At 28.6% G+C, this 25841-nt stretch overlaps 1 protein-coding gene across 1 annotated transcript in view; it reads left to right on the forward strand.

The window, feature by feature from the left end:
* Nucleotides 1–11641, forward strand: part of LOC147812555 (uncharacterized) — a 26190-nt gene extending 14549 nt beyond the window's left edge. The window contains exons 6-7 of the mRNA XM_087162348.1: nucleotides 507–629; nucleotides 10411–11641. The gene's annotated coding sequence lies outside the window, so the exon portion shown is untranslated. The remainder of the gene's footprint in view (nucleotides 1–506; nucleotides 630–10410) is intronic.
* Nucleotides 11642–25841: the final 14200 nt, after the last annotated feature.

The following is a 25841-nucleotide window of genomic DNA, read 5'->3' on the forward strand; positions in this document are numbered from 1 at the left end:
TAAAAATAAAATAACTTAATGAATTGGGAGATGAATTGGTGAATAAAGAAATGCATCATCAAACTTCTTCGAATTTCTTGCGAAGACAGAAAAATAAAAACAACAAAACCAGTTTGATTGTCTGATAAAAGTTTGAAATATTCACAAAAATCACGTTTCAACTCCTTTCCATTTTCTTTGGCAAGCAAACTGGTTTAGATGCTTTTAACCTCGCTTTCCTTTTGAAAGTGATTCGCTGAACTTGAATAATGCATTTAAATTCTTTCTTCACTAAACTATTTATTGACGAGCACTAATTCGTTATTTTTTTTTTACTTCAATGTTGACAAAGGTTTCAAAATATATATTAAGAGTGGTTATTACAGAACACCTTTCAAAATTGCTTAATAAACAATTACGCATACAGATAATTCTATAACCATTACCCTTGATATATATGGTTTCCTATAATTCTTCCTAAAGTTTAAACAAAATAGTATATAGCATTAACATAACTATTATTTCAGATAAGAGAAGAAATCTATCAAAATTGAAGATGGTACTTACTGAAAAATCAAAACATGTTTGAATGCCGTCGGAAAGAATGAGTAGTTTGAGTGTGATTTGGAAACTCCTCCTAGTTCAATCAGGTACTGGTTTTGATATTTTTCATCTTACTTTTGATTCGACAGTTTTTATCATGTTTTCTTTCTTCCTCTCATAAATAATGTGACTCCACTAATATGCATAACATACATATTTACTTAATCAATATTATGGGTGGTGACTCTGAAAAACTACAGTGCAACAATCTTCTAAGCTTTACAACTCTTTTATAAAAAATGCTTTGCTGCTTTAGTATTTAAAAGAAAAAATAATTAACTAATGTATTTAATTAGTTTTGCAGTTTATTTATTTATTTATTTTTTATTATATATATATATATATATATATATATATATATATATATATTGTAAAAAAATAAAAAATTCCATTCTTCAATTATTTAATAATTTTATTCCAATAACTTCAGCTCAAAAATCTAAAGATAATAAATAAATTTTGAAAAACAGGTAGAATAATTTTTTAATGAATATTTTGTCCTTCCGAGTAACAATTCACTTTCTACATAAAACATAAAATTTGATCTTTTTAATATTTGTAGAAAATTGGTGAATTTTTGCAGTAGCCTTCCATATGCTAGATTGCATCAAATAAAATATAAAAATTAATGCCTTACGTTTTAACTAATATTAAAAAAAGTAATAAAGATTCAGAGCATTTGTGTGATTCGACTAAAATTTTCAGATTATTAACAAAAAACAATAATAAAATATTCATTTTATTGTAACAAAAATAAAAAATTTGCAAATAAATTTAAAACAAATCATGTTATTTGCTCTTAGATGGTTCACATATGATTATTTATGCATTATGATAAATTTAGGATTATGATTTATGGTATATTGGCACTAGTATATGCATATCTTACTAATGACGCCAATTCTAAGCTCGCAACTTTTTTATTCTTCAAAAATATTCAATATATCCTCCTATAATATTAAAAAAATATTCAGAACGGTATAAGCATTTTAGTGTTTTTATGCCGTAAAATAACTGTTAACATTGATGTTACAAGCTATTACAATTGACAAGTAAAACAACATAAAAGAATTTAAGTAAATATTGTAGAAAAAGGAGTATATACAGCCTAATTTTAAAAATACGTGTATAATTATTTTATTCATATATCAAAGAAGAAAAAAAATGAAAGAAACTTAATATTTCAAGTACTGGCTTCTTTTTCTTCATTCATGTATTATTAACCAAAAATTAATATTCTAAAGCAATCATACCTAGCTGCGCTGTTAAAAATTTCGAGCTATGTTGCGCCTAACATTGGTATTCATTTGCTGGCTACATAAATTCGTGTTCAGTTTTACTATATATTAGTGCTCTTACTAGCTCCAGACAACGAGAGAAGGTTGCACCAAACATGGGTATTTTGAAAGAACCTAATATAAAATAAAGAGACGATAATATAAATAAATTTTATATAAATCAAATTATAATTTAAGTATTTAAATTTATGAAAATTTCAAAACACTATTTTTATTTTAAATGTGTCATTTAATATCATATATATAAATAAACACATCTAAAATTAAAAGTTTTTTTTAAATTTTTATGGATTTAAGTAATTATAATTTGATTTATGTGAATTTGACTTAAATTATCGTCTCTTTTTTTATAATAATTTAATAATGATGCTAACCTTTTCTGCTTTTTTAGCGCTTTCAAAATATTGTCTTTCATATAAAAAAATTTTTCTTTCTTCAAAATGATTTATTTAAAATGAAAATCATTTTTTTCAATTCATTCGTCAAAGAACCAAAAGATGCTATAGAGTTAGTACCACTAATGTTTTAAAGAGAATTTTAATTTTAGGCTCATTCAAATTCTTATTAATGTATTTTGAAATTATTTGAAAATGAAAATATTACTTTCACATATTTATATAAAAAAGATATTGGATAGGTCATTCTCCAATCTCTAAGGAAGCATTTCAATATTAAATATATTGGCGTATGGAAATAATAAATTTGAAGTAAATTAAGAAATTTTAAAAATAATGACATGGAAATATTAACAAAAATATACAGATCTAGATCGATATTCAAACATAATTTATTCATTTACAATAATTTTGATGTTTGTATACATACACAGAATGTAATAATTTTAATGCAAAATCTTGAAATTTAAATATATTATAATTTTTATACAAATCACAGCATTCATCAAAAAAATACATAATATTCCCTCAAAAATATGATAGATTGTATGTTTTTGTTACTAAGAGAGTGCATTCAATTCAAACTTATTTTTAATTTACAGTAATTTTAAAAAAAAGAATTATGTTACCTCAATGTTTACAGTTTTAAAATTTGGGATCATCAAAAAATAGTTTTCAATATTTTAACAAGATATTAAATTTCTTGATATACTCTGCCTCATATGAATTAAAGTTTACAATATAACTAAATCACTTTTTTACAAATATAATTTACTACTTGATAAAAAGATTAAAATTTCACTCAGTTTGGAAAAAAATTACTGTCATTTTTTGACATATTAGTAAGTGATGGTGAGTATTTGATAAAAAGCAATATTTTTATAACATATTCATTATTATATATTTTTCTGGCGCTATTACTTGTACTACATCACATTTTTCAGTCGATTGTAAGAAAAACAACAAGATTTAAAAAGATTACAAACAAATTAAACTTTGGAGCCTTTTCACAAAATAATGTTTTTCCAAACACAGGTTCTTCATTCTCAGAACTTGAAACTATATACATTCCTTGTTTGTAAGTTGTTCTTGAAACTAGTACCTTAACCTTCTAGAATTCTGGTAATTTCGGAAGAGTAAATAGTTTTATTGTTCAATAGTTTAATAGTTTTATTGGCTTTGTACTGGTTATGATAATATTTTTTCCTAAACTTCTTTCTTCATTAAAAGCATTCAAGTTGTTGGCGCCTTTGTGCTAATGAAAGAAGATTAAAAATAATGTAATTTATGGCAATAAAATGTATAGGAATTGAAGTAATTTCACAGAAGAAGCAAGATTTTAACCCTTATATTTTTAAAACAGGGAAAGATCAATCAAATCAAGCCATATTTTAATTACTTTTTTTAAACCACAATATTTAAAAAAATTGAGAAATTGTCGTTCTTATGCAGAAAAGATTTTAAACGTTTCACAATCTGAAGCATTTTTTCGAGACCAACTATTTACAACTATTGCATATTAAGGCTCCTTTCACCAACAAAGATCCTGAAAAGGAAAGTTTTGATATTAATGTAATTATTATTATTTTATTATTAATATTATTGAATTTAAAATATTATTTTTTTTGTTGTTAAAATGAGCCAAGGCATCCAAGTAGAATTTCACCTCAAGAGAAATTTTGAATTGAATTTCATGCAGAGCGATCCCTCAAAATATTTTCAGAAGGTACTGTTAACTGTTAAAACATTAAATGAACAGTATGATCATCACTTCCATAGATCAAAGAGTTCGAGTTGAGTCTAAGATTGCGGGATATGATTGCTGATAAACACACAAGCAGTATTCATGTGGATGGGATTAAAACTGTACATGTTTCTGAAGATTGTCTTATTAACTAAAGTTCTTTTGTTTTATAGAAGCAAATATAATTCAGAATAAAAAAATGCTATTATAATTAAAATAAAACTTTTTTTAAAAAATTATTTAAAAAAAAAACTTTAAATATTATAAAGAATACATATGACCTTTGTCATGATCAATTGTAACGCTCGATTTTATGTTTATGTTGTCTTTTCCCAGGCTCACAAAACTCAAAGGTAGGCTAAATTAATATACATAAATCTACAAAAATAAGATCGTGTTTCTCAGATACTTATCCCTTTAAAGAAAGCGAGAAAACTTTCTTTTTCGCAGTACCTATATTAAAGCTTCCCAGTATATATGCCCTATATATTCGTACATTTAATACCTATTAAAATTGCTTCAATTCCCAAGAGTGTCTATAATTAAATACACAGCATCATTGGTGTCAATAATAATATGGCAGTTTTTTACATTTCTCCTAAACTAATTAGTGGCATTTCTCTATTTTGCTTAATAGTTCTTAAATATATACCTTATTGCTTTAAATTTTTAATTAGTTCTTTTTACCAAAATTAAGTTGCATTGGCTCCAATTATATTTCTTTACGCTTCTCTCAAACGAGTTAGTTCAATTTTTCCATTAATTTTTCATTTTAGTACTACACTTATTTTTTTTATTTAAATTTTTACAGATTACCAAAATTAAGCATAATTGGATTCGATAATAATATGACTATTTTTCACCGTTCCCTTAAAAGAACCTCTTCATTTTGTTTCTAAGGGCATAATTTTTGTTTCAATAAAAACCTACTACAAAGTGCATCATTAGTGTCAGTAATACAGTTGCAATTTTTTATGCTTGTCCTATAGAAATTAGTACTATATCTCCATTAATTGTTCTTTTCATTACATAACTTAATAATTTTATTTCTATTACTCCTTATTTTAAATTATTTAGTTTCATAGATTCACGTTTTAAAATCACAGCTTTAAATAAAATAAACATGAATTAAATTTAAAGCTTGTAGTTTTTTATTTAAGGTTTAAGAAAAACTTAATTGGACCATGCCTTTTCTAACACTGTCATTGGAAGTAAAATTTAAACGTTTTTCGAAAAAAGTAAGCCAAAAATTATTTTGACTGTTACTCTTTTTTACAGTTGGTTAACTAACAAAACTTTTTGTTTCGATTCTATATAAACTAATATTATCTATGACTATATTAGATTTCGTATTTTCTGATATTATTTTGCGTCGCATTTCATTTTTGGAGTAAGCAAGGGGAAGATTTAGACGGTAGTAGAATAATTCGGCCATGTAATTTTACTTGATTCCTTGTATTCTTAAGAAAGAGAAAAACATGGAACAATAGTTTTATAATGTCATTCCACGTATTATTTACATAACAGTACAGAAACACTATATAAAATTATTTTACCAAATTCTGCTGCCATCAATTTTTCTCCCTCTTATTCCAAAGTATACTTTGTGACCAGTTGGTTTTTAGGAATAAATATTTCAGATTTAATAAAGAAATAATACTTGAGCTGCTAAATTTTTGTTGGTATTTTTTCTATCTTTTATGCAATGTGTTGTTTGATTAATTTTATATCATTAATAATTTTCAAGTGTTTATTTTTAATTTTAAATGAATTCCTATTTTTTTCAAATGAATTAACTTAATCTATCTTGGCAGTTTTACTAACTCTTGTCACCTCTCATTTTTCTCTAGCCATTTGTAATTTCACAATTATCATGCATTGTTCAAATTTTGAAATTATATGATAAAAACCAAACTATATTATTAAAATTAAATGTACATTTGAATTGAGGGAAAATTTTAATCACCAAAAAAGTTTTTTTTTCCTAACATCCTTAGAATCCTAAAACAAAATTTTTTAATTTTTAAATTCCCATTTTTTGCAATAATTGACACAAAAAAGAACATACTTTAAAAATATTCAGATTACTCACTTATACAAATATTTCTTCTACTTCTTTTTTCACTGAAATTAAATGGAGAAATACTTAAGTAACTTTACTCTTTCAATATCTGAAATTTTACTTAACAAAATACCTGAATCCCAAATGAAACGTAAAATTTTTCTAGGGTGTGAAACCAGGAAAGTATCTAATATTATAAAAATAGCAGGGCTCGAAAAAACTCAGAAATTTTACCCGTCCCCGAGGACGTCTTGTCCATTAATGCACCCGTCCTCCGTTGAAACTAACCCGTCGCTTTTAAATAAATAAAAATATAATTTTCTCCTATTTATTACAAACATTTATATAAATTGCACAATGAATTAGTCGTTACTAGGATTGCATTATACAGTAATAAAAGAAATACTAGGTTACTAATAGTAACCTAGTGTTTCTTTTATAAAATAATTTAAATGACAAGGGTCAAGTTATCCGAGGGTACTGCGTTTTTTAAATGAATCAAATATGACGTTTGCCAGTTCCACAATCAAGCCAATGATTTACAGAGGTTTCTGAACAGAAATCTGAAAGGGGTTTTCCATTTATAGATGTTCATAATTGCTTTTAAAGCTTCTTGTTTAAGACCAGTACGTATTGTGTTTTTTTTTTTTTTTTTTGTAAGTTTATTGCTGCAAAGCCCCTTTCAACCGCTGCAGTACTCCCAGACAGAGAAAACATCAATATATGCGCAGTATGTTGCTGTATTGTGGGTCATTTTGCTGCCTTGTAACTTACAAGACTCTTGTAAGATAATAAAAATTGAAAATGTATCACGAACATTAACGGGAAAATGGCCGTCCGCGCGGACGTCGGATACGAGAAATTCGTTGTCCGCGGAGAATTTTTGACCGTCGAGGACGGGCGGACAGGCTGTTTTTCGAGTCCTGAAAAATAGCCAGTAATTTAAATGCAAAAATAACTTTACATGGGCACATCAGACATTTTCTACAATTCCATAATTATTTAGAGGTGCTACATACTGAACCAACAATCTTAGCCAAATAAATTACATAACGTTTTAATTTTAAAACCGAAAAATAGGAGTAGTTATTATGTTTTATCAAATGTAAATTTGTACAAACATATAATTGCATAGGAGAATAGACGGAAAAATATTTAATTTCTTACATCATCTTTTAAAAGCTACCATTAGTATGAATTATCAAAATTTATCTACAGTCAATTAATCTTTTGAGAACATTTCTATAATAAAATAGATTTTTGTTTAAAACAATTCCATTTCCCGTGTTTCGCTATTTATAGATAATACATTAAGAACATAAATAGATTTCAGAAAAAGTTGGTGTAACGTGTAAGCATTTTAAAACAGAGCTTTTTATAAAAATAAAGTTAAAAAAAGTAATAATCAGAGGCTGGATTCAAGTCTCTGATATTGATGAATTAGCCATAGAAAAATTTAGCCACATAAAAACTTTGTTTTCGCAAAGAATATTAAGGACCTTACAGATTAAAATTTAAACAAGCTTCTTTTCTACATTCGTTTAAATTTTTTGTATTTACACATTAATGCTCTTCAGTTAAATTTTAAATATTAAGCCAAAGAAATTTTTACTATTATCATTATTTTACTATCACTTTTTTTAAACATGATAAAAATATATATATGGGTGATTCTTTTTGAACATAACAATTCGGACCAAAAAATCTTCAAAATAATCTAAAATTTTTTGTATATTTCTTTAGTTACACTTATTAATATCTTACAGACAGCAGTGTAGTTCATTGACATTTGCTCGAGAGAAAAAATAAAATCGAAATTCACCAAATCTTGTATGCCAGGAAAATGACATATTAGCTTAGAAGTTTAAAAAACTGTCATTTTAACTTAATAGTAAGTAACTCAACTTAAGCCTTTATGTTAGATGAACCATAAATTGCTTAAATTAGTTATTTTTATCCATTGTAGAAAGAATCAAATAAAATTTTGTTGCTGATATGTACAGAATAAAATTGTGTATAATAATCAATCATTAAATAAATAAATAACTTTGATTACATCCAAGCATTTTACAATCATACATAAACATGGTATTAGGTTTATATTTGCTTTCCCTCCTTACAATATTAGCAGTTAAAGATAATTTATGGTAACACTTCAATGTCCTGGCATTCATAAGCCAGGATAATGACAAATTCACCATTTTATAGCATATAACTTTACTTTAATTTAATATTTTGGCCTAAGACATTTATATTCTGTAGAAAACAACAGGATTTTTTAAAATAACTCAGGTAAATCTATGTAGTTTGTTATTTATGATTTCAAGAAAACAGGAAAATAACACAAAAACCTACTCACCTCGAAAAATCTTTTGAAATATATTTTAAACCAGAAAATTGGTTCTTTATTCATGCAACAAGACATGTTTTTATAGGAAGGTATCTAATCAATCTATTAACATAAGATATTGATTGCTGGCTCTATCTATTTTGGTTATAAACCACTAAATAAAAGTAGCCAGAAAAATGACAGATTTTCTTGGGACAAACAAATTATTGACAGAAAAAATTATTTTAAACGAAGATTTTGTAAATAGTACCCTCTGAGTATATTCTAAAAATGCTTACATCGGTTGAGATAAAAAAAAAAATTATATATTGAAAAATGTATGGGAAGTTTTGAAGCTAGTTATTATTGGAAACATTGTTTGTGACATGCCAGAAAAATGATATTTTGAAGTTCAATTAAATTTTTTAATTATACAAAACAGTCATTGCTAGCGCAGAGTAATTTCAAAATGCTAACAGCGATGCTATTTATTAATTTTTTTTAAAAAAAAGTTCTTTTAGTATAATAGTATTAGATCTTGGAGCAAGGGACAGTGAATTGTCATATTTCGTGAGAATCACCCTTATATACATAAATGCTAGTACAATGCTAGTAGTATAAATATACTCCTTAGCTAGAGTTAATGTTTAATGACAATGTTAAAATAAAAATGAGTTTGGCATGTTGAAAATTTAAAAGTAACCAAATTTTAAATATATCTGTTTTCATAATACCTCAGCAGCACTAAAACAAATTCCAAGCATTGTATTTTATTAAGTTTTATTAACGAACATATCTTATCTGTCAACTACCATTATATAAAATTCTGAAGATTTATGACGAAGTTCAGAATAAATTACACACTACAGTAGTTAAGAATTTAAAAAAAGATTACGACAAACATTATTTCACAACATAATTTTTTTAATAAAAATAAACTTTAATATAAAAATAAACATCACTCAATTATTAAAGCAATACGTTCTGACCATCATTGTTTATTATGACATAGATAAGCTATATTTAAAATACAAGTCAAAAACACATACTTGTTATTAAAAGAAATAATTTTTATTCTTTAATATAAGAAGTAACAATTGGACTATGTACTTTTATTTTACTAAAGTGATAAATTTTTATTTTCCTGTTTTCCGAGAAAATTTTCCGAGAAAAAATTTTCCCTGTTGAATATTTGTACAGTTTTATTCCATCAATGCAAGTTATTGTTTACTTGCAACTATATTTCCAAGCAATAAACCAAGGAATCTTGAAATGCTTTTTTGAAGGATTTTATAAAATGATCAGCAACAGTGAATATTGTGTATATTCACTGTTGTTTTACAAAGTATAGGGATGAATCACACAGGCATGCGCCTTTCTTTAAACTTCTACACAACAACCAATAAGACTACTTTAATCTACGAGAGACTTAAAGTGCACCTTGTTGCAAATGCACGCCAGTTGTTTTGTTTTTTGTCAGGATCATACTTACGGCCCCCAGTCTTCTACCAAAGTGTGTTATTTTCGACTTACAGTGTCCGGCAGTGCATCTCAAAATTGAATTATTCTTTTCTGGTAGATTCGCTTGTAAATCCAGCAGACGAAGCTAAAATTATATGAGAAAAAAAGTATAACTTTTCATAGAAAACACTTAATTTAAGACTATTAAGCATTTAATATTTATTTAAAACTTTGATTATTTAATTTGAAAGTGTTTTTTAAGACATTGTGATATCTTTTATAATATAATTCAATGGGTAGAACTCAGAATTACTAAGCATGCAATTTGTCTCACGTATTGTCCTGCATCCTCCCTGCATTAACCCATCAAAATATTTCGGTTTTCATTCCCGACCGCTAAAGTATTTAATAAATTTTTCAGGTAATTTTTGAACTGGAAACAGAGATGAATAAAAAAAATAGTTATATTTATTATAGTAGTTTTTATAGCTGTAAAAACATGTTATGAAAATATATTAAATATATACTTTTTCTCACAGGGTCTGTAACAAGAGTCAAATCTGTGGAAAAATTTGAATTCTATAAGAAGTGATGAGAAATTAAAGATTTACTTATGTAATCAGGAAATGACATAACCTCTGATTCCTGTCCAACCCTGGTCCAGAAATATATAGATCAAGTCCATCGCCCTAAGAGCACCACTAGTCCACCATCCTTCACAACAATTAATAGCATAAGCAGAAGGACAGGTCTTTTCCCTGTCGACAAATTTCAAACGTTTAATGTAGTAGCTTTGTAACCTAGCTAATGCAGTATGTTCTGCAGATCATCAAATGGCAGAAACAATTTCAATCGTACCTATTGTTACTAAAATTGTTATAAAGTATATTTGATATAACTAATATTTATATAATATTTAATGCTAATAGGGCTAAGCCAGTCATGTAATTAAAAGATTATTTTGTGTGTGTGTCATTTTTACAACCGAAGAAAAAAAATTTTCAGCTGAGGAAGAAATAATTGGTGGAGACACTCGCTGACTGAATATACTTTTAGCAAAAGAATTTAATATTTGCCATCACGAATGGACTAAGAGACAGGGGCTCCTGCATTATGGAGCCTATTCAGTCAGATTACTTTGTGAAAAACAATTTTAAATCTACTATTTATTACAAATTTATTTCCAATTTAAATTGAATTCCTTAAAAACTTAGTCAATTTAATTACAACAAAATCTTTTCTCCACCATCTCATTTAAATATGCTCATCTCATAGCACACGTCACGCTACCGATGTTAAACTCACGGACGGCCAAAGACATGAACAGCAATTATATTATAGAAGCATCTAACACTAAGTAACCTTCATTCGTAAATTTAAAAGCAATAGGCTGCTAGATTATTGATCTAATATAATAAAATTCAGTACCATTCAGTAAGTTAATAAGTCGACAGGGTCATTCTAATCGACAGTATCATTTCTTAGACATAGACATTTCATCGACAAAGTCAGATAAAAAGGTTATGTAAAAAATTTTACAGCAATAAATTTAGCTTCCTCCCCCCCCCCTAAAATAGTGTCTAAATATTCATCGTTATAATTTTATTTTACTTTTAATTCTAAAAATGTCTTATTTTATTAATTTGATATTAAATAATTTGATTACTAACGTCATACTATATCAAATACAGAGCGTCTCCATTATAACTAATTTTGAAGTGCATCGAACTCTAATTCTTTTAATTAGTTTTTTTATACTTCTGATACAGATTTTCTCCATTATAACTACTTTGCAAATGCATCGAACGCAAATTTTTTAAATTAGTTTTTTCATACTTTGTATCAAAAGTAAACTTTGATACATCAAATGTTAACGATTAAACGCTTCTCAACTACCTATCAATTAATTTAAAAAACGAACTTCTTTTAGTGCAATTGCAACAATACACAGCAATAAAGAATTTTACTTTAGTATAAAAATTAAATAGCATTTTTCTAATGAATAATAAAAATATCTATCTATCTATCTATCCATCCATCCATCCATCCATCCATCCATCCATCCATCCATCCATCCATCTATATATATATATATATATATATATATATATATATATATTTCTCTTACACGGAAACAAAAAAAGCCTCATTACAACTCCCCGAATGGCAACGCTAGAAAATCGACCAATGATTGTCGCTAACAATGTCACATGCCAAATCTAACTGAGATGGCTCAACATATAGCGCTTTAAAAAACGGAAACTGAAATAACCAGAGCGAGCAGAAGTGAGTAGTCTTCGTCGATAGATCTCTATATTTTAGAATTTTGTCGAAAGCGCTTTTTTTCGAATATTACGAAACTATAGCCAAAATTTTAACCTTTTTAAAGAGATATCAGTTTTAGAAATTTTATCTTCAGATTTTGCACTATAGCACATTTCTAATAGGTTTAACGAATTACATGTCATTTATTTAAATTCAAATTTATTTTAATAACATTATTTACTAAAAAGATGTAATTTTTTTTTAAAAAGTTGTTATATGGATTTGAATGATTGCTTTTAATTCTTAGAATTTTGTGCCAATGTACCTAAGTTAGTAGCGAGCTTGGTTTGCGAAGCAAACCATATAGATTGCGTAGCAATTTTCGGGGGTTAGCGAGCAGGGGGCGCAGCCCTCTAGTTTAGATTAAATCCCAAACAGTTTCAGAATTACGCATGACACTATCAACGAAATGACCCTTTCAAGGAAACGATTAGGTGGTGTCGATGAAATGAATGCAACCCGGTTCTAAGTATTGAGTAAATACGTTATCGGATCGTAGGGAACTGAAAAAAATTTCCAGTTTCACACAGCTAACTGAAAATGACAAAATTATGAAATTTCAATTACCTATAAATGAGTAAGCATACAAACTATATGAAAACTGATTAATTGATAGTTTCAAATAAAAGTTAGTGATTGAATTGAACCGACTGAGTTGGAAAACTGATCAAATCAGATAACAGAACAGATTGATTAAATATAACGTAAAGGATGACCAGTTCAAATTTATTATAAATCGTCAATTATAATTGTAACAATAATGAGATCAAATAATGTTCAATTTAGAATGAACAATCAAATAATAACGAGTGCTAACACCGATAAAAAGTGGGTGAGTCCGAGTACTGATATAAAGGTAGAATGAATAATGCGTTTGGGAACAGAGAAAATAGTATAGTAAAACTATTTTAATCATACACAAATTTCTTTTATCTGATCTCACAATAGCTATCATTATTCTCAATCAGTTCTCTCTTAATCAATATTCAAAGCGATCATCTGCTCAGTACTCGGACCGAACCCATAATGATATGCTCAACACGTTTTTCATAATCAATCGATTAGTTATTAAACACTGATTTTTTTTATCGGCTCTGGCTCGAACATACGATTGTACAATCATTTGATCAGTATTCAAACTCTCAATCAATTCAACACTCAAACACATAATATTTTGATCAAATCGGTATTCGCTCCCATTGTGTCATAATTAACTTAACACTAACGTACCATCTTTTTAGAGGTACTTCAACCATTTAAAATTTATGCAAATACTGGAGTAACAGTGGTAATGGGTTCAACAGTTAAATTGAAGAGACTAGTTTTGATAACTAATCTAATTGCGAGTATCCGGTATAAGACTAATTTTTGAAAACAGCAGGTTTGTGGGTACAATTAGAGATAAAGGGTTTAAGTAGTAACTAAACTAACTGGATAGAATTATTAATCTAGTCTTAAGTCAATAAAGGATAACTGAAGTGGATTTCTAAAAAATTCTAGTATGTAACTCTTGAGGCAGAAGTTTCAAGTTCCTTAACTCGAATTGCTAATTGACGATACTCTAGAAGCGATTAAGTATCTTCAGCAGGCACCTGACAACGGTTGGTTAAAGTTTTTTTTTATCCCTTATGCAGATTACGATACATATACAAAAACCGAAATATACACATAGATTGATAAAAGTAACTTTTTCTTAATTTCACAATCAAATCAATATATTTTATTAACATTCAATCTATAATTATGAAAACTTATACATCTTGATTCTATTATGCAGAATGTTCGGTAATCTACATCCTCATATATAATTTTAGAATCATCTTTAATCATCATCTTAAGTTTTAAAAAAATATATAAATTAGCAGCCCGCAAACTACCAATTAAGAGCGGGGAAGGGTTCTAAATATTCCGTCACTTTTATTTCTGATAAATATAAAATTCTGTTTGTTGCGTTACTTTTTAACAATTTTAAAGTTAATTAAACAACATTTTAAATTTCTTATTTTTCAATTTTTTTTCACTGACCCTTAAGTTTTTATTCAATTTATTATTATACGAAAATTGAAACTTATTCAAACCTTAGGTTAGCACATTAAGAAAAACTTATTTAAATTACGTCAAGGACAATTTTCCTACATTGTACTTAGGAAAAGAAAAATTTGTGCAACTTTCTCTTTGTCAGCAGCGAAAATGTTTTACAATTCATTGTCAATAACGAAATGTGTGAACACAACGCTACATGTATTTAAGATCAACAATGACGCAAAATAGATTAAACCGTTTTTAATATTCTTAAAGCACTGATGCTTCACACGACGCAGCGAGGAATACTAATAAAGCATCTAACTTCTTTGATTGTTGATGAAAGTGCTTTTTTGCGACCTCTAAGCAACTGACTTTAAAGTTTTTATAGAAAAGTTGGCGCTCAACTGTTAGGGCATTTATGTCGAATTCTGGATAAGAAATTAAGCATTCCAATTTTTCTACCTTTAGCAGTTAGCAGAACATTTTCCAACAAAATTTGTTCTTTAACACTTGGTTGATCTAAAATTCGATTTTTAACCCACTTATTGCTGTATCAATCATGTGATTAAATTAACGGCGATAATGTTCCTCACATTAATTATATCCATGTGAAAAAGCAGGTTCACTGTATCTTTTAGGGGTTTTTGGCCTTGTAAGTGATAATTCTTACAATTCGTTATGTTCGCTTGTTGCAATACATTCTTCTAAAACTTTTCTTCAGTTCGCAGATCTACCAATCCACTAATCATAGCTTCAATAAGTTTACATAAACCTGACAATGTGTTTTTTTTAAACCTTGAAATGATTTGCTGATGGTCTCTAGCATTTCGATTATTTCTACTCCCATGATCAATCCTAAATAGGTCGTTTCATTTTGGAAAGTGCTAGTAAGCCAACTGCCCCGACGTAATTTTTCGACATTACCTCTTCTAAGGTTTTCAGGATTATATATTTTTAAGAGCCTAATTAATGCTAATAAATCCATCACATCGGACACAATGGCTTTATTCTACCTGCATTGATTACAGGACATTGCGTCCAATCTTCTTGAATGAAAGTAAATATTGATTTCACCTTAGGATCTTTTTAAACATTGATTTAGATTTGGCTTATCTTCACTGCAAACTCTCAAGAGTTCCATGTAGTTTTCTTCATCATTGGCATGTCGTCTGATTGCTAATCCTTGTCTTGTGAGATATTTTAGGCTGCTGATAATGGTTAACAGTGATCCAGAAGCAATTTTTTGACACTCGGTATTTATCGTAGAAAGTTGCTTCTCTATGAGAACCTTTAAACCTGCTGTAACGTATCATCAATATCTAAAAACTGAAGCTAACCAGATTTTTTTTTAAAGTGCTTATTTTTTTTTATCTTGGTATGACTATTTTTTTTTTAATCCAAACAATATACTTAACATTTTTAAGCTTCACATAATTAGATTCTACTTAATCTTGTTAATATTTATATGCATAAAGAAATAACATATTTAAGAACACTAGCACTTTTCTCTTCAAACAAATTCGCTTAACACCTATGTTTCATTTTCAATATAATCATTTTTAAACACTTTCTTAAATTAAACTTAACTGGTTCAATTTCAAAAACTTCAATACATTTTTATTTTATATTTTCACTTTAATTAGAGCTTTAATTCAAACTTTAATAGCAACTACTTTCTTTACGAGTTAGTTTTTTAAAATAAATAAATCATACATATGAATAAGGAAATAAGACTAATCTGTATCAATATCAATAAGAAAAACAAACATTATTTACATATTCCTCCCCATCAATTAACTTTTTTCTAATTCAAATCAAGAACTTAAAGATACTCTACTGAGACAATCTGCATTCTTGTTCTTAGTACCAGTTCTATGCACAATTTTAAAATTAAACGGTTGTAATGCTAAAGCCCAACGCATACGTTGGCATTTGAAGTAGCATTTGTTTTAAGCCAGGTTAGCGGGTGATGATCAGTCTGAATAGTAAACTTTTGCCCATCTAAATAGTGTCGTAATTTTTTGATGGCAAAAATTATACTGGCGCATTCTTTTTCCGTAGTACAATATTTTTTTTCGGACTCATTAAACTTTTTACTCAGATATACTAGTTGTGTTAATACCACACCCATACCAATTTCCGAAGCATCTGTTTGCAAGATAAATTCCTTTTCATAGTTGGGAGAGAAGAGTATAGGTTGGCTCGTTAATTTTTCTTTTAGTTTCTCAAAGGCTTCTTCGCATTCAATCGTCCAGGTAATTTCTCCCTTTTTTGTTTTGCCTTTTAAAGTGTCTGTTAATGGTGCAACCAGAACAGAGAACATTGGTATATATCGACTGTAATAGCCCGCTAGTCGCAAAAATGCTCTGATCTCAGTTTTGGTCTTAGGTACAGGAAATTCGGCAACTGCTCGTGTTTTTATATCAGAGGATTTTCTATAGCCTTGTCCTACAATATGTCCTAGATAAAGAACATGATCTTGCGCAAAACGGCATTTTGAAGGTTTCATTGTAAGTTCTGCTTCTTTGATTCGCTGCAATACACAATTAAGATGTTCTAAATGAAGATCCCAGGTATCTGAGAAAATTGCTATATCATCAAGGTATGGCACTGCAAATTCTTCTAAACCCTTTAGTAGTCGTGCCATTAATTTGCTAAAAAAATAAGGGGCATTCTTCAACCCAAATGGAAGTTGTAATGGCCCATAAGTTCCGAAACTGGTAGCAAAAGTAGCTAATCTTTGAGCGTTTGGACTAAGCTTAATTTGCCAATATCCCTTGGCGAAATCTAAAAGACTGATAAATTTTGCCTTGGCTACCTCTTCAACTCGGTCTTCTATGTTCGGAAGTGGGAAACATTGTGTTACCGTTATTTCGTTGAGACGACGGTAATCAATGCAGGGTCTTGGATCTTTATTTGGTGCTTCTACTAGGATCATAGGAGAAGTATAATCACTCTCACCTAAATCAATAATTTTTAAGTCCAACATTTTCTGTACTTCAGTTTTTAAAATTTCGGTTTGTCTGGGTGAAGATCGGTAAGGCTTGGAAATAATTGGCTTATTTGTACTAAGTTGAATGTCATGCTCAATTAAGTTAGTTTTTCCTGGGTTATTTGAAAAACTTTTCGAATATCATCTTAAAATATTCCTCAATTGGCAGATTTCATGTCCGTTAAGGCGATTATCTAGGTGACTGTCTTTAATCATTTCAGATACATCAAATTCATCTGGTGAAATATAAACTTGTGAATAGTCAATATCTTGTTCTAAAGATGAAGAATCGTTTTCTGCACAGGATAGAAAATTAATTATTGCAGGCCGTTTATAATATGGTTTAAGCATATTTACGTGATAAATCTGTGAACTCTCTCTTTTTCCTGGAATATTCACTAAATAATTAGTTTCAGACATTTTGCTTTCTATCTTCCCCGGCCCAATCCATTGAGCAGACAATTTATTAGCGCTAGATGTAGCCAAAACAAGAACCAAATCTCCGGCACTAAACTCTCTCCTAATACTATTTTTATCGTAATACGTTTTAACGCTGCATCTTCCATCTTGTTGACTGCAATTTCTTGGCATCTTTTTAAACGATTTATTAGGTGAAAAACGTATTCCGTCGCAGGAGATTCGTCTATTTCTCTTTTGGTCCACTGTTCATACAACAAAGTTTCAGGAGTACGCAAATTTTTTCCGTGTACTAACTCTGCTGACAAAAATCCTGTACTTTCATGTGTTATAGTTCTCAAAGCCAAAAGGGCAAATGGTAAAAACTTCTCCCAGTCAGAACTAGACTCCAAACAAAGTACCCATAAGATCCGCTTGATAGTTCTATGAAATCTTTCTACGGGATTCGACTGTGGGTGATGAACGGAACTATGCCGAACCTTTATGCCAAATCGATCAAAAAACTCAGTTGTTAGCATGCTCATAAAAGAAGTTCCTTGATCGCATTGAACTTCTCGTGGGAAACCAGTTCTACAAAAAATATTAAGTAGGGCATTAGTCACCGACACAGATCCTATATCATTCACTGGAATTGCTTCTGGATATTTTGACGACATTCAAATGGCTGTAATCACCCATACAGCAAATTTCGTCCTAAAGACATCCCAAAACATTCCGAACACTCCTGGAACAGTCATATCCGTAAAGTGTCAGAAGAAAGAATTTCGTAGGATGTCACAAATAGACAGCAATATGACAGGCCTTTCAAAGGAGTGTTTTAGGAGTCTTGTAGGATCATCGTTCAGCGCATGCGTGTTAACTTCAACTTTGCCGTTAATGTTATTTCTTTTATCCAGTGACAAGAGCAATTCTGAACAATAAGGTATTTATAAGCTCAAATATCTTATTAGTTTCTTTTTTGTTTTTCTTTCTTTTTTTATTATCTATTTATATATTTGATTTATAAGTGTACTTGAACCCCCGTCATTATCTTTAATATCTCAATTGCAATGTTTACATGCATGTTTGCAATGTTTACATACATTACTAAATGTTTAAATGCGTGGTTTATTTAATTTTTTCATAATTATTGAGGAAGTTTTACTTTTATTATTTCGTGAGGCAAATTTTTATCTGTTCTGATAACTCATTCTTTCTATTATTTTTGTTTTCTTCCTTTAAGTTCAACTTGTTATTTGGCATGTTTTTTTGGTAACCCTAAATTAATCATTTCTTCTAACTACAAGTGAAATGACATTTAAATTATTTCAATGTTGCTATTCATCTTCATTATTTAGTATATTGTTGTTTTACCATTTTTTACAAAGTTTTGTCAATGAATGGTGTTTTCAATATAAATATAAACAATAACAATCTCCAACTCAATACTTGCTACTGCTTATTCCACTAGGCTATATTTTCAGACTGATAATTTTGTTTTTAACAAAAGAAATAAATTATATAATTTTTAAGCTCAAATCTGTTGTATTTCATAAGATAATAACGATAAGTAATTCTGGTGAGTAAGAAGTGAAAATTTGTTTTATTTCTTTAGAGATGTATTGCGAAAAAGGTGACATGGTTGCTAGATTTTGAATAACTCCCTTTTTTGGCAATCCTGATTTGGCCTCTTTCAATTTGTTTATTATTGTTTGTTCTTGTTGCAAGCTGTGCATCATCTTACGTTAGTGTTAGCACCTTTAGCATTGTAAACACAAGTAATAAGTAATCAAATACCACGTTTGCAAGAATCACAATGTTCTCTTGCAAGTTCTCAAAAAACAATGATCGCGTTGTGAGCCAAATGGCTTTAAAATACACCCGAAACAGTAACCTGGAAGCAGGGTTGGCAAAGTTTAGGACAGAAGGGATTAATCCACGGTTTAAACCGTCCTGTCCAAAACCCCTTTGTCCAAAACTATCTTAAACTGTTCAAAACCCTTTCACTCAAATTATGGCACAATTTTATCTGAACAATATTTAAGAGGTAAAATAAACATAGAACTAATAACATATTGATAATTAAATATACTAGAGAATATTTGTTTTTAAAAGAATAATGTTTTATTAATATTGTTTGACTCTTCAATTTAAACAAAGGAAGATTAATCAGTAATCAAGTTCAATTGGTCCTCTCATTCAATAGTACATAACTGAAGTTTGGCCTTGCCATACAGGTTAAAATATTAGGGACTAAGTGCTTGGTTTGTCATAAACAGGTTTATTTATCTATTGTACTATTCAAGAATACTTTTATTTCATTCATGTTCAATTCTTTTAGCATAGTGGTGATACATCATCAGTGTCAGTAACAGAAACTGATGTTATGCCCTTCAAAACTGTGAATACATTTTTCAGTTATTTTGTATTTTCAATTTAAACTAATATATTTATATTCAAAAACAATTTTTTTTTAAAAAAGATGTCTTTTTTATCATCTTGTGATGCAGAAATTATAAAATTAAAAAAAAAAAATTGTGAAAAATAAAAGGATAATTTTTGAATAATTTTAGTATTTTTTTTAAAGAAAAATTCTTATTTTTTAATATTGCCATATTTATCCTTATGCAAAAATATTATTTATCAGTATTAAAAGCATATTTATATTTAAAGGATTAGGTATTCACTTTTGATGTTCAATGAATTGTGGAGCTTCAAAAATTATAAACCTTTTCCTATTATATTATTTTCCTTTAATAAGTTATAGTAAATTGTGTAAAAAATATCAAATATTTATTGATACATGTAATTATTATGTGTACAATGGTTACACCTATAGAATTTTTACCTTTTACCAAAGTTCAAGGTTTTGGACAGTTTTACCCAGTTTAAGACAGTAAAACCCACGAGTCCTGTCCAAACCAGTTTAGGACGTCCAAAACCCCAACCCTGCCTGGAAGTATAGGCGTATAGAGCTTGCAGCGTTCCCTTGTGTAAAAAATGCGGTCCATAGGGATTTTTAAAATTAGAGATACTTAGCCAAGTAAATAACCAGGCAAAAGGGCTGCAGGTTTTTTTTTCCGTCCTAGTCTGAGTAAATTGCAGCATTTGCTGCAATGAATTCAATTTTTCTCCTTATATGATTGTTCATAATCAATCTGTCTTAAAATTAATAAAAGGTTGCAAAGTTATCTAACTATTATATTAAATTTAATCAGGCTATCAATTTTAACTGCTGAAGATAATTACATTATTTTCACTATCTCAGTAATTCATATCTTTCTAAAAATAGTTCTTAAATTATATTTATATTAATATTAGTTAAGTTTATTATTTAAAAAAGAATCATATAGACGCGATCAAAATGCCTATACGTGTAACTAATTTTATACAGAATAGTGTCTACATTTTCTCATTTTAATGTCATTGTTTCAAAAGCAGTTATTAGAATTTCTCCTGCTTAATGCTTAGTTTCATGCTCACTACTTAGTATTTCAAGAAATACTTTTTTTTTAAAAAATATTGAAAAGTTAATAAAAGTATTGAAAAAAGTTATTGAATCTGTAAGGAGTTTATTTTCTTTTAAAAAGTTCTTGTAAATATATTTGTCATTATTCACCTCTTGCATTGTGAAGCTGGTTTAAATATATGTGTTTACATTTTAATTCTTAGTTTACTTTTATAGATATATTTTAGGTAGGTATCTTGTGTTTCATAATATGTATTTTTTGATGGGGTTAAAAAATATTCAATGATCTCTTAAGATAAAATATTTAGTGCTTTAAAAGGCATATAAAACTTACTTGTAGTTGATCTGCATATTTTCTCAATTATTAAATTTTTGTTAACATTTTTAACTTATAATTGTGGTTGAAACATTTAATTAGTATTTACATATTTGTATTTTTACAAAAAAAAATTGTATGCTAAATTTTAGTATTGTCTTTTTCTTGATTCTCCAAGAGCTTGTTCTTTTACAAGGACAGATTTACGATAAACTATTTTCAGAATGAAATTTTGTTTTCTTTAAAATAAATTTTTATTAATTATATCATTTACATGTCAATTTGCTTTTTTAAAATATTGTTATTTGTATAATTTTTTTTCTTTCTCATAGTCTGCTAGATTGCAAAGTCTTGATGGAACTGATTTTAAAGAACGTACAAGACGAGCTATTCGTCACATCATGCCTGATGATGTTGTTGAACTCTAAAGCTGGATGGGCAATAATGAAAAAAAAGATTTTTTGGTTACAGAGTGTCAGGTGCAATTATTGGTAATATTTAATCTCTGGTTATATATATGTATATTATTCCATTTGTAGTTTGACAGTATATAGTTAAAATTTGTGTTGCTAAACTTTTTAATATACTATAAATTTAGTATTCCATGAATTTTCAATGAGTTCATAAATTTCAAACATTGGAATAATTTATGAGTGTGTTGTTTGAAATAATATTGTTATTAGTATCACCATCTTCTTTTCCAGTCATAGTAGAATGGTAATCATACGATACTTCAGTTATCCAACACTTTTTTTGACTTGCACTTTAAAATATTCTGATCATTGTTACATGTGTTTGCACTAATAGCTTTATCATTATTACAGTTGTTGTTACTAGATTATTCTTATAACAATGAATCAAACATGTATCAAATAATTTTATTTTTTGTGAACTAGTATTAAGTTACGTATGATGGGCAATTGAAAAAGCAGCTTAACAAGGTTACCCTATAATATTTTCCCTGAGAGTAACAGAAATCTGGGCTTCTACTAATTTAGTTTGAGATACCTTTTAAATAGGTTCTGAAATAATTTTATGTTTATTCATGAAAATACCTACTGGTTTGTTTATATTTTCTTTTTGTTATGTTTTAGAAGCTGTTTGCAGTGTTTTCACATGCACTAAAGTAAATGAAATTGGAAGCATTATTAGAGGCTGGTTGCGCCATGCTAAAGAAAGAAGAGTTTATTTTGTAAAAAAATTAAGGAAATAATAGTGTAAATAAAAGTTTCACTTATGTGATTCTAATATTGTTTATTTTTTTTTATTCTCATATTTATTTGCATACACTAAATTTATGCTTCAAAAAATAGATAAATCCTTAAAACAAGTTATTTTTAATATTTTCAAGATATTGATTTAAGTATGCCTTCAGCTAACAATTCTTCAGCAAAACATGGCAACAGATGTTTTAGTTTGTATATCAAAACAGATAATTTTCTAATTTTAATTGTTTTTTTAAATTGCATCATTGACACAATAACTAAACAATAAAGTATGTGATCCATAAACATCTATTTTGAGTTTTTGATAAAATAGTCACAACTTCATTTAAACTATTTATAATATAAAATGTTTTTTAGTAAATTTTGCAGAAGAATGTAATGAGAATTATTTTTCAATTAACTAGTTTCAATTGATCATACGAGAAATTTAAATATTAATGCGAAGTTCTCAGTATTAGAGCAACATTAAAATGAAAATTATTCATTATTTTATTATAAGATATTTAATATATCTACTACATTAAACAATATGAGCAATAATGAAGCAATCATAAATTACAATTTACATAAAAGATTCAATAAGTCTCATAATTTAATTTAATAAGAAATATTCTTTACAGAAAACTAACGCTAATTAGGAGACTTGTAACCTTCCTTGGTGTTCAAAGGATACATTCTATTAGACTTTTTAATAATGGCCAAGTTTTTATTCCAAGCAATAGAAATGTGAAATCCAATTATCTTGCATATTTCTGTATTAAAATGATACATTATTCTTTTCTTTAGATACGTTTGTTTATTAACTGTTTTACTCCCTTTTCCTTTACTAATTTTCCTAAAAAGTAGAGGAATAGCCCATTTTTCTGGAAAAATAGAGTGGTATACAAATTAAAAACTATCACCTTTTTTTTCATTTAGAAAACATTTTTCTGACCTCCAATTCAGTAAATTTAAAAGAAAAACCTTATTTAAGTTGCTAAAATTAATAAAAATTTCAAAGATGAAATTTATTTCCAAAATAAGACACCCTCCTATTACTATCATACCATTTCCAACATGCATCCCACAAGTTACCTAAATCCTTACTAAACAGGTCTTATTATGTCCTAATGCCATCCTAAAGCGTTCTAAAGGTATCCTGAAACTGTCCTAGTTATGACATCATTAAGATATCTGCAGGTGGGACATTCTAACACGCAGATGACATCCGTAGGACATTTAGCGGTAAATATAGGACTTCCTCTGGAAGTCACAGAATCCTAAAGATGACAACTTTAGGATGTCATAACGAAATCAATGTGCTGTATGGGCAAGTATCTTTTTCCACTTGGCGTGGTGGGAAGAGGACCAACTGCATCAACGTTTAGTTTTGAGAATATTTCCTGTATGACAGGTACAATTTTTAAAGGAGCCTTTTTTTATCATTTGGTTTCCCCGCTTTTTGACAACTATCGCAGGTTCGTACGAATTCTTCCATCTCTTTATAGCATTTTGGCCAAAAATAATATCGCGCCAATCTATCTTTGGATTTGGTTACGCCAAGGTGTCCGGAAATACTTTCATGACATAACTTTAAAATTCGGATTCTAAATTTCTCAGGTATAACTAAAAGTATTTTTTTTCTCCTAATCGTCCTTCTTGGCATTTAAAAAGAAGTTTTCTTGCAACCAGATAGCGATGTTTACTGTTTTGATTCTGAATAACTTCTTCCACAGTTTTAAAAACTGATTTTAACTCGGCACTTTCCTGTTGAGCTTTAACGAATTCATCGTGATCTACCTGTATTAAAGAAAGTTCATCAGAGTTGGCATTTAGAGTTGGTAATATCTCTTCCATTTCTGAACTGACGGTATCCGTTTCTAAAACTGGTTCGTCATCTTTTTCATCTAAAATAACTTGTTCGGAAGAGTCTTCGGTATCGTTCGAATTTTGTTGCTCATATTCTTCATTTTCTGCTTTTAAACGAGCTTGCGATCTGGTACTAACTGCGTTTAACTCTGAAATTTGCATTGGCGTCATTTGCAGATTTGGCAATCTAGCCGCTGTTCTTATATGCAGAACACTTGATTCACGTTAAAATATCAAAAAATATATTTAAATAAAATAATAAAAAAAAAGAAAAAATTTGAACTTCGACCCTCGCAGTGTTTCGAACCCATGAACGCCGGGACAACAAATCTGACTTGCCACGCAGTTTTACCAATTGCGCCATGCTTCACATGCCTGCTTCGCGAATATTTAGCTTAAAACACCTCCTCCCGGAAAGTAAACAAAACTTATTTTGGCCTATTGTGGGCCCACTAACTGGGGTATAAAAGATCCTTCGGTATATATGTTCGATACATTAAACTCTAATTCAGGGTGGAGTTTGAAATTTATAGGTTATTATTCTAGGGAGTTACGGGGTCTGATGTGCGCGTGCCTTCTAACACGACTTTTGTCCCTTTTTCAGCCATTATTCGCTCTTTAACCAAGAAGAAAAGTTCTTTTTACATATAGAATACTTTATTCTCTTTGAAATATTGAAAAGAAGTCTAAAAAATAATAGAAATAAAAATAAATAAAAATTATCCGAAATTTATCCGTTTAATAGCCATTATTCGCTATTTCCCAAAGAAAAAATAGTTTATTGTTATATGCAGAACACTTGATTCACGATAAAATAGCAAAAAATATATTTAAAAAAAAATAATAAAAAAAAGAAAAAATTTGAACGTCGACCCTCGCAGTGTTTCGAACCCATGAACGCCGGGACAACAAATCTGACTTGCCACGCAGCTTTACCAATTGCGCCATGCTTCACATGCCTGCTTCGCGAATATTTAGCTTAAAACACCTCCTCCCGGAAAGTAAACAAAACTTATTTTGGCCTATTGTGGGCCCACTAATTGGGGTATAAAAAAATCCTTCTGTATATATTTTCGATACATTAAACTCTAATTTAGGGCGGAGTTTGAAATTTATAGGTTGATATTCTAGGGAGTTACGGGGTCTGATGTGCGTGTGCCTTCTAACACGACTTTAGTTCCTTTTTCAGTCATTATTCGCTCTTTAACTAAGAAAAATAGTTCTTTTTACATATGGAATGCTTTATTCTCTTTAAAATATTGAAAAGAAGTCTAAAAAATAATAGAAATAAAAATAAATAAATAAATAAAAATTATCCGAAATTTATCCGTTTATTAGCTATTATTCGCTATTTCCCAAAGAAAAAATAGTTT

This window comes from Parasteatoda tepidariorum, chromosome 4 (assembly GCF_982258835.1).
Source record: "Parasteatoda tepidariorum strain Cologne lab strain chromosome 4, Ptep-v5.0, whole genome shotgun sequence".
NCBI lineage: Eukaryota > Metazoa > Arthropoda > Arachnida > Araneae > Theridiidae > Parasteatoda > Parasteatoda tepidariorum.